We start from the raw sequence: 13,660 nt of genomic DNA on the forward strand, positions 1-13,660 counted from the left end.
AACTGAACCCTCACTAGTCCATCACTCCATCAAATCAAATTCATCTAGATAATATGGTGTATGGTAGGAAGGAACAGTGGATCCTATAGTCTTGTGTTCATTGTTGTCTTGTTGTATCTCCTTCACTGTGGTTCTTTCAGTCCTAAGTAATGTTATTTAGGCTACCATGTCAGTAAATAAATCATTCTCTAAGCTCTCAGATAATAATCCTGAAAGAAATGCTTTGGGCAAGCCAAGAACATAGCCAGAATAGGAGATGCTTCCTGTAAGGATGAATCACTTCTTCCTCCAGAGGGAGGTGAGGGGTCTGATGTAATCACCTTACCACTAAGTGCCTGGCTGGTGTCCTTCACTGGATGCTCCGTATTGGTCTTTGGTGCTGACAAGTCAGAAATTCTGCAGAAGCAGTAACTATTTCAGTTTGGTAAGCAGGAGCCAATACTATTGGGGCCAGACATGGCCTCCATACTTACTAACAAGGCTATTGTGTGCATGGGCCCATTGTACTAGCATTGGGATGTTAAGAACAGAGGCTGGCTGGCATTTGTCTGAGGACAATCTTGTCTACCTCCTGGTTAGGAATCATAGATATTCTCTGTGTCACTCAATAAATTGGGGCACAATCAGCTGCCTCTAAAATTAAAAAAGACCAAATCTTGTGTAGTACTTCTTGCTAAGTGTTAGGAATGCAAATTTTGATAACTAAATATATCTATCCGAGTCATACATTTGGGGCTTGGGAGAGAATGGCCTGCAAACCCAAGAAAAACGCCTTGTACCAGGACTCCACTTATCCTCTGGCTCTTTAAGCATCCACTTTATTGAGGGGGCATGATGGTATTTGGGTCCCCTGTTATGAGTGGCATCTTAGATTCTGTATCTAAAAGCCCTTGAAAACTCTACATAAATGGCTATAGATCCCTTTGTGGAAAGAATTGAAGAGTTAATGTATATATTTATGATGAGGCTGCATGGTCTTGAGGGGATTGGGCTTCCTTTTCGGTCATTGGGCTCTGGGTCTGGGAGCTACCTCAGATCTGGAAATGCAACAAAGCATTATGATTTTCTATTATGGGGATGATGGTGCTAACCTGCTGCTCACCTGCTTTTGATTTTTTAAATTATGAAAGTCAAGTAATACTTTCACAGGTTACCTGTTATCTCTAAGAATACAAAGGACTATTAGCCATTACCCCAAATCTTTGGGGTCCAGGAAACCTGGGTTAACCCTTTAGTTTTATTGCCTAATATTACAGTAACTATGCTTTTGATGTTTAAGTGCAGTTACCTGGCCTCTAATAAAATGGAAGTCTTTCATTCCTATTGACCCCTGGGAACCCAATTCTATGGCAGCATTTTCTTCCATGAACCCTGGTTCATAGAGTACACTGCCACTGACCTTTTTAAAAATGCCATCACATCTTATTACTCCAGTGAAGGAAATAGTCTAGGAAATGTTGTCAGGCAGTGGGTCTCACATAAAGACTGCTTTCTGATATATCTACCTCTTTGAGTCTTCTGATCTGTTCCTTAATACTCTGATAGTTCCAGCATCTCTATATCGTTGTCATGTTCCAACTTAAAAGCACCATCTCAGCAGTGTGTTGAGACAATCCAAGCGTCCTTGACAGGATGTTAAACCCTGAGTCATCTTATATGTTTGAACAAGCTCTCCCCTATTCTGCTCTATATCCCACTCATCCTATTTTATTTAACACCTTCAAATCTATTCCCATCGATCTTTCCTTCGTTCCTGTCAGTACATATTAGCAAGATGCTCTAATTTTTCAGTAAGTTATTTCTCCTCATAGCAGAGATTGTACCTTCCCTCATATGGTACTCTGGAACTCGATTTTCATTATTAATCTGCAGAGCAATTGGAAGAGTCAGTAGAGAAGATCCCAAGGAGGATAAGCATCATGTTGCAAGACACTCACCTCAGGGAGGTGCCCATCCTCTCCAGGCAAGAGAAGAATGCTGTTTTTTAGTAAGAGGGAAAAACTGGCTTCTATAGCTCCCATTATTCAAGAGTATCCAAAATTTAAGGCCCTCATACATATCCTCACAGGTGCCTTCATCCCAAGTCTCAGGGTCCTAGACTTTATCTGTCAAAGCCATGATGTGAGCATAGATCTTTAACATAGGAGACCTGCATGTTCAATCTCCTTTGCCATTCTGCTACTCCTAAGATTAAATTCTGAACCTGATTTTTAGTACAGTCTGCCCTTTTGCTATAGGGTCTGTTTACTTTCTGTCATGGAGGACGTCTGACTTTCACAGAATTCCTTGAATTGATAAGTGGCTAAAATGAATTTGTCTCTCTTTCTTTAAAGCATTCTTTAAGGCGTCTAAGGCAGTTTACAAAAGCTAGGCAATATACTACTTGTATAATAATCATAGGCTCTTTTCATTCCAGTATTAGATATATTGAATAAGCAAAGCTTCCTTTTCTAGCACTTCCTATCCATTGCACTTAAAAGTTTGGTACTTGGGCAGCCCTGGTGGCTCAGCGGTTTAGTGCCGCCTTCAGCCTAGGGTGTGATACTGGAGACCCAGGATCGAGTCCCACATCAGGCTCCCTGCATGGAGCCTGCTTCTCCCTCTGCCTGTGTGTGTGTGTGTGTGTGTGTGTGTGTGTGTGTGTGTCTCATGATTAAATAAATAAAATCTTTAAAAAAAAAAAGTTTGGTACTTATGCCAGAGGTATGGACATCACCCTCCAGCAATGGAAATTTTGTTTCCACCTGTCTGGTGAGTAAACCATTTCCAGAATACTATCTGGAGGGTCTATTTCTTAGGGTTATATCTAGTATTACCATCTTAGTTTGGGTCTTCTCAAGAGCAGAGCCTAAAGTAAGGACTTGAGGGTCTATTTCTTAGGGTTATATCTAGTATTACCATCTTAGTTTGGGTCTTCTCAAAAGCAGAGCCTAAAGTAAGGACTTGAGTTTAGGTAATTTATTTGAGAGATGAATCCAGAAGATTGGAGGAAGGAGGTGAGCCTATCAAGAGAAGGAAGATGGAAAAGCCAACCAAAGGTATGTCATTGAACTAACTACCATGGAGGACAATGGGGCTCGAGTCTTCTGAGGACCCTCTGAGGAGCCATGTAGGATATACCTCAGAATTGCCCCTCCAAAGAATGGGAGGCTAAACATTAATTCCCCAGCTTCCACACTCCATTGTTTGAGGCATGCCTAGAGGTATTTCTTCCCTACACTTTGGCTTGCCCTGCACACCGCTATTTAAGTTCCCATTTCTTAAGAGAGAGACTTGGGAAAGAAAGTCAGAGAGATGAGATGATGCGATTCTGTGATCATGCATGGGGAAGCACACTGTGGCTGTAGTGGAAAACAAAGGTAAGCTAAGTGGATGTAACACAGGTTACCAAGACCATCTGCTTCATCACCAAAGCCAACCCCATACACCAAGAAACAGGCACCTAGTCTTATTTAATTAAATGTTCCCATCTCTTCTCTGAAACTTTACTTATAGTCCCTAACCATTCTTATCAGAATAAACTTTATTTCCTCATAGACACTGAGTGAGAGAAGAAACAGTCTACTTTATAAAGTTAGTGCTAAAGTTAGAAAGATCCTACAGTAAGAGTTGTATGGCTGTGATTTCCTGCCAGGTGTGTGTGTGTGTGTGTGTGTGTGTGTGTGTGTGTGTATTTTACCTGTGTCAAGTTATTGTGGGAAGAGCTCTAAGCAAATTAGCAGTTGTTCAATCTCTTACTCCTGGCTCCAAAATCTAGTGCCCAGGAGACAGAACTTTTTCTTTATTTTTCACTGCACTCTCTGGGAGGGCTTCTCCAAGAGAAGATATTAAAACATCTAAATGAGTAATAATAAGGCTCTTCTATTATTTTGTGAATTTCTGGTCCATCCTTCCAGATAATGAGAAGACCAAGAAGAAAGAAAGGGTGCTGTTTAAGAGTCTTACTAGTACTATTATACTTTGCTTGGCTGAAATTTAGTGTGGGAGGGATAGCACTTTGGGTCAATGTTTGGGTGCATGTCTACCTCTTCCCTTCCCTCTTCAGTCTCCTTCATCCCCTCCAACTTGCTCCTCTCAGATCCTGGCATGTCCTTGGCATTGGTTGATATGGGCTGGTCTCCAGGCAGCCTGTCCAACTCTAGAACTTTAGAAACAAGGCAGTGCATTTTGGCAGCATTCTGCATGAGGCTCCCTCTCCTTTTTCATTTGAAGATTTTATTGTGTCACCCTGGGGAAAGAGAAATGGTGTTAAGAAGGAGGAATTCAGGGAGAACAAAGAGTGGGGACCAGAAGAGGCAATAATGAGAAGAGTTCAGATTTAGAGAAATGATATCTGAAGGAATATTGGGGTCAGAACAATGACGACATTATTTTCTATCCTTTCCATCTAGTGGTTCACACTGTTTTCTCTCACTTCTGCCTCATGATTGGTTTTATTCACAACTTGAAAGCTGCTACTTCCTTTTCCAAAAATGTTTATTCACTCAAGTAAATGAGCTTAACTTTCAATTCCCCACCTCTTTTCCTCTTTTTTTTTTCTTCCTGTTCTATTCTCTAATTTCTCTATCTTTATAAGAGGAACAATGAAAAGCAAAAATGGAAACAAAATATGAGCTATCACATATACTTCTAAAACAAGTTTTCCATATCCATATAACTGACCTAAGGAAATGAAGAGCTGAGATGTCTTCTTTTGGGTTTCACCCAAAAGTTAATTCTGCCACAAGGATTTGTGTACAAGTGGTTTATTCAGGGAGTGATCACCAGAAGTGGAAGAGAGGGAAGTAGGACAGGAAATGGAGAGAGACACAGCGAAAGATGGTGCATTATTACTACCATGAGCAAGTAGAGTCACCACTACCGTAGACCCTCCGAGCGACTATGTAAAACACATCCAAAATGATCTGAACAAGGGTCAAGGAAGCAGGAGTATTTACCCATCAATATTCACCCATTACTGTAGCCCCCTTCTTATCCATAGGGGGTATATTCCAAGACCCCCAGTGGATGCCTAAAACCAAGGATAGCACCAAACCCTAGATATACTATACTTTTTCCTATATATACCTACCTGTAATAAAGTTCAATTTACAAGTTAGGCACAGTAAGAGATTAACAACAATAATTACTAATAAAATAGGAGAATTGTAACAATATACCATAATAAAAGTTACATGAATGTTGTCTTTATCTCTCTCAAAATATCTTATTGTACTATACTGACCCTTCTTGTTATGATAGGTTGTCTGCTTAATTGGGGTTGACTGCAGCTACCTGAAACCATAGAAAGTTAAACCGTGGATGAGGGGACTACTATACTGGTTGAAGTTTGCTACCAAGACATTAACTCCCCAGGAGCCCTCAGGCAGAGTAAGCCTTAAGATAGGAGTCATTGGAAGTAAACAAATTTTCTACCCAAATGCCACTGACCTCCAGAATTGGCTGAGGGGCTGTTAGCAGTGCATTGAGGTCAGAGTTGCATATTTTTGTCTGAAAAAGCCATTTGCTTTGAGTTTGTTTCTCCTCTATATTGACTAATTGTTTTTTTTAAAGATTTTATTTATTTATTCTTGAGAGACACAGAGAGAGAGAGAGAGAGAAGAGGCAGAGACACAGGCAGAGGGAGAAGCAGGCTCCATGCAGGGAGCCCGACGCGGGACTCGATCCCAGGTCTCCAGAATCACGCCCTGGGCTGAAGGCGGCACTAAACCACTGAGCCACCCGGGCTGCCCTATATTGACTAATTGTTTCAGTTTTCTTAAAACATTAAAAATACTTTTCTATATCCGTGTTATGTTTTTATAGGCTGTATGATAATAGCAATACCCTACAATGTCTCACATTTCTCACAACACACTTTTACTGATCTCTTTTAATCTCAAAATTGTCCTTGGAATGAACATTATTAGCTTCACTTCATTATAAAAGAACTGTGGCTAAGAGAAGTTACATATTCCCCCAAAAGGCCATAAAGTAAGTTGCTGATGCTCAAACTTGGCTCATTTTATTTTTACTTTGGTGCTTCTTCCACCAGAGCCACATTTGTTTCCTATAATAGCACAGAATTTCTTAAGCATGTGCACGGGATATAATATACTAATAATGCTTAACCATTAAGTAAAAATTATGTTAACATTCTTTATGTGACTCATACTCATATCCCTAGCTGGTGCACCTAGAATACATAATAGAAGACAAGAAACCACCATAAGATACAAATGAAGTTAAAGAATAAAGGGTAAGAATGGAAGCAACACGAGTGTCCAGAGATCGATAAATGGATAAAGAAGATGTGATGTACACACACACACACACACACACACACACAAAGGAATATTAGTCATAAAACAGAAGGAAATCTTGCTATTTACAACAACATGGATAGATCTAGAGGGTATCATGCTAAGTGAAGTAAGTCAAAGAAAGAAATACTATATGATTTTACTCATATGTGACATTTAAGAAATAAAATGAATGAACAAAGAAAAAAGAGTCAAACAAACAAAAAGACTTAAACATAGAGAATAGATTGGTAGTTGCCAGAGGGGAGGTGGATGGGGTGGGTGGGTGAAATAAGTAAAGGAGATTAAGAGTACTCTTATCATGATGAGCACTGAGTAATGTATGAAATTGTTAAATCACTAGATTGTACACCTGAGACTAGTATAATACTATATATAAATTATTCAAAACTAAAAAAATGCAAACTAAAAAAAGAAGAAGAAAGGATATGAATCCATTATTAATAGAAAAACACTAGGAAGAAATCGAACAAGATTCTAACATGGATTGGGTGTTAGGGCACAGGACAGAAGCTGTACATCATTTTCCTCCCCACGTCAGAAGATCAAGAGTATAATTTTCATGAAAAGAGTGAAGTTGATTATAAATATAAGGTATCAGTCACTTAGGATTTGCTATAGACCAACAGCTAGTGGAAATATTAATTCCCCCAAAGTATTACTGACAAGCTGGGTAGAGAATTTCTGGGGTAAGAATTGTTGAGGATGAATGGACTTAATAGATGACAGTGTCATATCTGTTCTCAAGATGACTGTGGCTTGACTACAGTGATCCAAAAGTATGTAACATAAAGGGTTTTATGTTTCACTGTTGAATATCTGAAACACCTCTCTCACCCCCAACTCCCTCCCCCTGGCCACCCCAGATCGGACATGCCCAATGCATCTTTATCTATTAATTCTGATTATAGTAGCAGACTTTGTGGAAGACAGCACAGAGGTGGTGGGTCTCATCTGTGAGAAGTTAAAGAGACCTGGCTCATAGGGTAATTTTTTTGAGCTGAGGTAAAGGGGGAAAAATACCCAAGAAATTATCAAAAACCTAGAAGGCATAAGAAAGAAATCCTGTGCCTAAAATAATCTCTATTAGGAGTGGTGGAAGGGGAGGAGGGCGGGGGGTGGGGGTGAATGGGTGACGGGCACTGAGGGGGGCACTTGACGGGATGAGCACTGGGTGTTATTCTGTATGTTGGCAAATTGAACACTAATAAAAAATAAATTTATTATATAAAAAAATAATCTCTATTTGGATGGAATCAGGCTTACAAAGTAAAAGGAATTATAGCAAAATTGAGCTTCAGTATGTATCAAGAAAGCAGAGAGCTATTACCCTGGAGAAAAACTTGATTTAACAAAAATAGAGAAAAACAATATGAGCTCTAAAAGTAGGCTTAAATCAACACCTGCCAGGAAATACCAGGAAGAGGGTATTGGTTTGCTACAAAAGATCCATTCCCTTTATTTTCTCTTGAGAGGACCCTAGTTTTGTTTCAATATGCATCTATGCTATATGTGATTCTGGAGTAATCCCAGCTCAGGGGTCAATGTGAATTGGTCTGAGTCAGTTATGATATCACTATATCCCATGCCAGGAACTGGTTTAGGAGCATGTGGTCCAGGGACCTGATTCTTACCCATGAAGAGATGTATGGGTGAGGGCTTCTGGGTGAGGCGCCCTATGCTAACACACAGCCCCCTTTCCGCCTCTGGACCTTACTGTGTCTGTATGTGATGCCTGGAACTGCTACACCCATCTAGTTACCAGCCTGAGCATGAAGCCAAGACACTGATCGCCATGGTGGAGGGAGAGATGAAAAGAAGCTGGGTCAGTGATGACACTGGTGAGTAGTTGCATCAATCTCCTGAAACCGGTTTACTGAATGTTTCAGGACTTTCTGATATATGAATTGATGAATTTCTATTATTTAAGTCGATTTGGGATTTTTATAACTTATAACCGAAGACGCCTTAGCTGATGTAAAAGTGAGAGCAGTGGTGGTATATCTTCTATCTCAGCACGCACACTTTGCCCTTTCAATTATAGAAGAGGAGCGGGACAAAACTAGGAAGAAGTGCAAATATTTTATGTCCAATTTATTTGTTATAAAAGATTCAAGGAAAGTCTACTTCCAAGGAATCATATCCATGTTTTCCTGAAGTAGGAAAAATATTTTTTTAATTTAAATTCTAGTTAGTTAACATATAGTGTATTATTGGTTTCAGGAGTAGAATTTAGGGATTCATCACTTACATAGAACACCCAGTGCTCATCCCATCAAGTGCCCTCCTTAATGCCCATCACCCATTTAGCCCATTCCCCCACTCAGGAAAAAAATTTTTTTAAAAGGGGAGTATGTTCATTCTTTTTCCCAGTAATAATGCATTGTGCCATATATTTGAAAATGAGGATTTTTTTCTCATCATATTATTGAGGTATCACTGACATATAACTTGGTATAAGTTTAAGATGTATAACATAGTGATTTTATATATGTATATATTGTTAAATGATTACTACAAAATGGTTCATTAACACAGCAATCCCCTATAGTTACAATTTTTTGTGTGTGGTGAGAACTTTAAAAATCTATTCTCTTAGCAATTTTCTTTTTTTTTATTTTTTAAAAAATTTTATTTATTTACGATAGTTACACACACAGAGAGAGAGAGAGAGAGAGAGAGAGGCAGAGACACAGGCAGAGAGAGAAGCAGGCTCCATGCACCAGGAGCCCGATGTGGGATTTGATCCTGGGTCTCCAGGATCGCACCCTGGGCCAAAGGCAGGCGCTAAACCACTGCGCCACCCAGGGATCCCCAGCAATTTTCAAATATACAATACAGTGATGTTAACCATAGTCACCATGCTATACACTACATCCCTAGGACTTATAGCTGGAAGTTTGTACACTTTGATCATCTTCACTCTTTCCCCCACCCCCAACTCCCTTTCCCTGGCAACCACCAATTGCACGTTTCTATGAGTTTGTTTGTTTTTTAGATTCCACATGTAAATAAGATCATTCAGTGTTTTGTCTTTCTCTTACTTATTTCACTTTGCATAATGCCTTCAAGATTCATCTATGTTGTCAAAAATGGCAGGATCTTATTAGTTTTTATGGCTGAATAATATTCCATTATGTTTGTTTTCTTTATCCATTCATCCATTAATGGACACTTGAGTTGTTTCCACATTCTTAGCTATTGTAAATAGTACTGCAAGGAACACAGGGATACATGTATCTCTTCAAGATAATGATTTCATTCCCTTGGGATATATACCCAGAATTGGAATCCTGGATCATATGGTGGATCTATTTTTAATTTTGGGAGGGGAACTCCATACTGTTTTCCACAGTGGCTGCACCAGTTTATCCTCCCACCATCAGTGTAGAAGGGTTCCTTTTCTTCACATCCTCATCAACACTTCTTATTTCTTGTCTTTTCATAATAGCCATTCTAACAGGTTTAAGGTAATATCTCATTGTGGTTTTGATTTGTATTTCCTTAATGATTGGTGATGCTGACCATCTTTTCAGGTATCTGTTGACCATCAAAAGTCTTTACTCATTTTTAATCAGATTATTTATTTATTATTTTTTTTTGTAATTGACTTGTATGAGGTCCTTGTATATTTTGAATATTAACCCTTATTGGATATGTGGTTTGTAAATATTTTTTATTTTCCACAGGTTACCCTTTCATTTTGTTGATAGTTTCTTTAGCTGGATAAGAACTTTTTAGTTTGATGTAGTAACACTTATTTTTGCTTTTGTTGCTTGTACTTTGGTGTCATATCTACATCCACCAAGAGCACCCATGTCAAGGAGGTTTTCCCCTATGTTTCTTTCTAGGAGGTTTATGGTTTTAGGTCTTTTATTTAATTAAGTCTTTAATCCATTTTGAGTTAATTTTTGTGAGTGGTATAAGATAGGGATTTAGTTTCATTCTTTTGTACATGAATACCCAGTTTTCCCAGGACCATTTATTGAAGAGAGTATCTTCTCCATTGAGTATTCTTGGCTCCCTTGTCAAATATTAGTTGGCAATATATAATGTGCTTATTTCTAAGCTTTTTATTCTGTTTCATTGGTCTATGCATCTGTTTTTTTTTTTACTAATATCATATTGTTTTAATTACTATAGCTTTGTTTTTTTTAAATTACTATAGCTTTGTAATATAGTTTGAAATCAATAAGTGTGATGCCTCCAGTTTTGTTCTACTTTCTCAGGATTGCTTTGGCTGGCTATTTGGTCTTTTCTGATTCCATGTGAATTTAAGATATTTTTTCTATTTCTGTAAAAAATATTATTGGAATCTTGATAAGGATTACGTGGAATTTTTTTTAAAGATTTTATTTATTCATGAGAGACACACACATAGAGAGAGGCAGAGACACAGGCAGAGGGAGAAGCAGGCTCCATGCAGGGAGCCCGACGTGGGACTTGATCCCGGTCTCCAGGATCACACCCCGGGCTGCAGGTGGCGCTAAACAGCTGTGCCACCGGGGCTGCCCGATTACATGGAATTTACAGATTACTTAGAGTAATATGCACATTTTAAGAATATTAGTTTTTCCAAATAACAAATATGGGATATTTTTCCATTTATTTCTGCCTTCTTCAATTTCTTTCATCAAGATATTATAGTTTTTGGTGTACAGATCTTTTACTTTCTTGGTTAAATTTATTCCTAAGTATTTTATTGGTTTTGATGCTATTGTAAATGGGATTTCTTTATTTCTTTTTAAAATAATCTGTTGTTAGTGTATAGAAACACAATCACTTTAAAAAAAAAAAAAGATTTTATTTATTTATTCATGAGAGACACAGAGAGAGGCAGAGACACAGGCAGAGGGAGAAGCAGGCTCCATGTAGGGAACCCAATGCGGGACTCAATCCTGGGACTCTGGGATCATGCCCTCTACCAAAGGCAGGCACTCAACCGCTGAGCCACCCAGGTGTCTCAATAGTGATGTTATTTTGATAACATGTACCTTTGATATGATATGATGAAGTTGTACTTTAGCTCTGGGTTCTTCCTTTTCCAAACTCATAAGCCCAGTCTAATTATGAGAAACAAGTAAGGCAAATCTCAGTTGAGGTGTGATATAAAATACTGACCAGTACTCTTCAAAATAGTTAAGGTCATCAAAAACAAGCAAAGTCTAAGAAGCTGTCACAGCCAAGAGGAACCTAAGGAGACTTGGCTATTAAACATAATCTCATATTCTGGATGGGATCTTGGAACAGAAAAAGGGCATTAAGTAAAAACTAAAGAAAATTGAGTAAGTACAGGCTTTAGTTGGTAATAATGTATCATATATAAATATAAAATGTTAATAATATGGGAACCTGGATGTGGAATATTGGGAACTCTCTGAACTATCTTCAAGTTCATGTAAATCTAAAATTGTCCAAAAAATAAAATTTATTTAAAAAAACATATGGGCTATAAATAGTTAAAACAAAGATATTAACTTTCTAGCTATGTTTCCTGGTTTTCCAATAATTTTCACTTAATACAAAACTTTTTTGCCCTTTCAATGATAGAAATATACATAAAAACATATTCACATCCTGGAAATTCATTATAATCTATACTCTCACAGCACATATCAAGAGCATTTATTGCCAACATGCATAATAAGGTAGTTGGCAAACATTAATTTTAATTAATTAACTATGTGTAACTAACCTAAAGACATCAATCATCAATAGCCGAGTGCCAATAAGTTACCAATTCTATTCTTGAACAAATTGCATCACTATCCAAGGTCAGAGAATTGTTGGCATGCTTTTTATAAACTCTCAATTTTGAATTGGCTATCACCAGGAAGAGAAATGCTATTAGAGATCAAACTGATTTATTTAAAAAGAGAACATATCAAACAGTAATTTGTATAGCTATTACTCAGAGTGAGACCTTTGTCTTCTCATCTGTTTTCGCAGTCTTATGATTTTGAAAAAAAAGTAAGCCAAGTACTGACTATGCCATTAGGTTCTTTTACTAATTTAACTTTTATAATTAGAGGTCATATGAATCATTCAGAGCAAACTCAGTATATCTATTTAATTGCTTGGCTCTCACCTTAGTTTTGAAACTAATTAACTGAATAGACTTTGGTAAATTACTTAACCTTTTTGTGTCTCAGTTTCCTGATCTCTAAAAATGACAAAGAACAATTATATGCTACAGAGTCGTCATAATGACAATAAGTAAAGTAATAAGTCATCAAAAGTACTTGATAGGTATATTTCAGAGGACTGAATGCTCTTTGTAAATACAAACATTCATTGAAAAAATCTCTGAGAAGTTATGGCAAATGGGGGAAGATTCTGTAAGAACAGAGATTTGTAACTGAGAGTTATGTTTTCCAGAAATGAGAAAAAAACCCATATACATTTTATACACTCATTTATCTAGGTTGCTTACTTTGTGGTATATTTCTATAGGCCATATCTCTCTCTTTCATAGCTCTCAAGGGAAGAAATATCAAAATTTGGGGGTAAATCTATTACCCTGATAAAAGTTAATTACTAGAAAATACCACTTAACATGTAGTAAACATTAAATGTAATAATTGCATATGCAAAATAATTTCTGCATCACTTTAGTCTGCCAAAGCCAGTAACCTCTCTCATATTTATGTTCATATTGTTTTCCTATGTTGTCATGAGATTGTAATGCTTTTAAAAGCTCATATTTATTAATATCACCGTGAATGTGAACTCAAGGTTTCTGAGGCAGAGCAGATTATTATTTGTTTACAGAAAATAACTGTCAGTTTCCTCCAACTGTCCCTATGGCAACATAATCAGAGGTAGATCCACATTCCATGCATCAGAGTTTGAAATGTAGATGAAGAATCTGCCAAATACAAATCTGGGTGTTTATATAAGAAGGAACAGTTGTCTCCCCTCCTGTCCTGAAAGGTGGAGACAAAAGCCTTTGTTCCTAGGTTCTTACTCTTACCCTTTGAAATAGAAATTAATCTCTCCAGTGGAAGATAAGACCCTCCAAAAAGGGTTTTTATAGCAATTTTATGGCTGGCCCAAAAGTGTTCGGCTAAAATGTGAAATGGTAAGCACTCCATTACTGTAGGCTACAGGGGGAAATTTGAAGGGCACATCTTTAAAAGGATGTCATAGATGGAATTTCTATATCAGGAAGGATGATGGAATAGAGAATCTCCAAACTTCTTTTGAGTTTGTGATATAAATAAAAAGGGCATTGATTTTTTTTTTTTTTTTTTTTTTGCTGCTATTAGTAGTCTGAGGAAATTTAAGACTTATTCATTAGGCAGCAAATTCTTTACAAATATCAACTGAACTGGAATGAAAGGTCAGTCAAGATTTCT

This window comes from Vulpes lagopus, chromosome 2 (genome assembly GCF_018345385.1).
Source record: "Vulpes lagopus strain Blue_001 chromosome 2, ASM1834538v1, whole genome shotgun sequence".
In the NCBI taxonomy this organism is placed as follows: Eukaryota; Metazoa; Chordata; class Mammalia; order Carnivora; family Canidae; genus Vulpes; species Vulpes lagopus.